Source organism: Equus asinus, chromosome 7 (assembly GCF_041296235.1).
Source record: "Equus asinus isolate D_3611 breed Donkey chromosome 7, EquAss-T2T_v2, whole genome shotgun sequence".
NCBI lineage: Eukaryota > Metazoa > Chordata > Mammalia > Perissodactyla > Equidae > Equus > Equus asinus.
In genome coordinates, this window is record NC_091796.1 from 65270920 (window position 1) to 65272179 (window position 1260).

Below are 1260 nucleotides of genomic sequence, written 5' to 3' on the forward strand. Positions count from 1 at the left end.
TTCAAAAGCAGTGGAAACAACCCCAAAACCAATTACTTATGCTTTCCTCCAAGAAGTTCATTAATTGAAACGAGGACTCTGCCTCTGGCGACGTGTGTCCTCTCCACTCCTTAATGTCTCATAATTGTCCCTTCCGGGAATATAGTTCCAGGCAATTCTTCTTGAATTTGGAAATCATTTAAATCTAGAGGTAAATGGTTTCGCTGGGGACTGGGAGTTAACATATGTTACAAAGGAACAGGGTCTTAAATCTGCCCTCTCTTCTCCTGGTTAAAACAGACAATTACAAAATGGGAGGAAATTCACACACCTTGATATCTCCACATGCTGGATGAAATATTAGGAATAAAATCTCCTCAAGAAACCAAGCCTTATAAAATGGGGCCGACATACTCTGAAAAAGGATTCGAAGGGATAAATCTGTGGCAAAATCCTCTTTGTGAACATACTGCAGCCCGGTACCGCAGGAGTGAGGACCAGGACAGCATATTTTAAAGAACTGATCGTGTGATCTCCTTGGAGGACAGGGCTAACTTTATATAGATCTGCATAGCTTTTGATCAATAATTCTACATTTATAAGTAAGGAAAATAACCAGGTAGGCAAAGACTTAGCTACAAAGATGATCTCAGCATTATTTATAATAATGAGAAATTAGAAACCATACAATAGACATTGGTACATCCATATTATGAATTATGCAGCAACCAACAGTGGATTGTAGAATAATAATGTAAGATATTCATAATATATTAAGTTTAAAAGGTAAGGTATAAAAACAGTAAGCATGGTAAAAATAAACTATAAAGTATATATATTCATAGAAAAGAGACTAGAGGGAAATGCACTAAGGTATCAGTAGACGGGTGATAGACTTAGAGAAGATTTTTGCTTCTTTTGTTTAACTGTGTTATCTTTCCTATGAACATCATTGTCATAGATTAGGTTCCTTTGAGAGACAGTTTCTGAGGCAGAGATTTTCGTGCTCTTGGCAACAGCATCAATGGGAATGCTCTCAGAAACAACACTTATAAGGAGTGACGGAAGCAGGGCCAGGCGGAGAGGGAAGTTGAACTGCAGTTGCAATGAAGACCCCAGAAGATTCCATAGGGAGCTCTGAAAGTGGGTTGGCCCTTGAGAAAGGTCCAGAATTGAGGCTAGAAAGCTGTGCTTTTGTACCCCTATACTGACAAGCCATTGAATGTTTACTACCTCAGGAAGGGGTGTAATCTAGGAGAGCAGGCTCTCTTCAACTGAGAG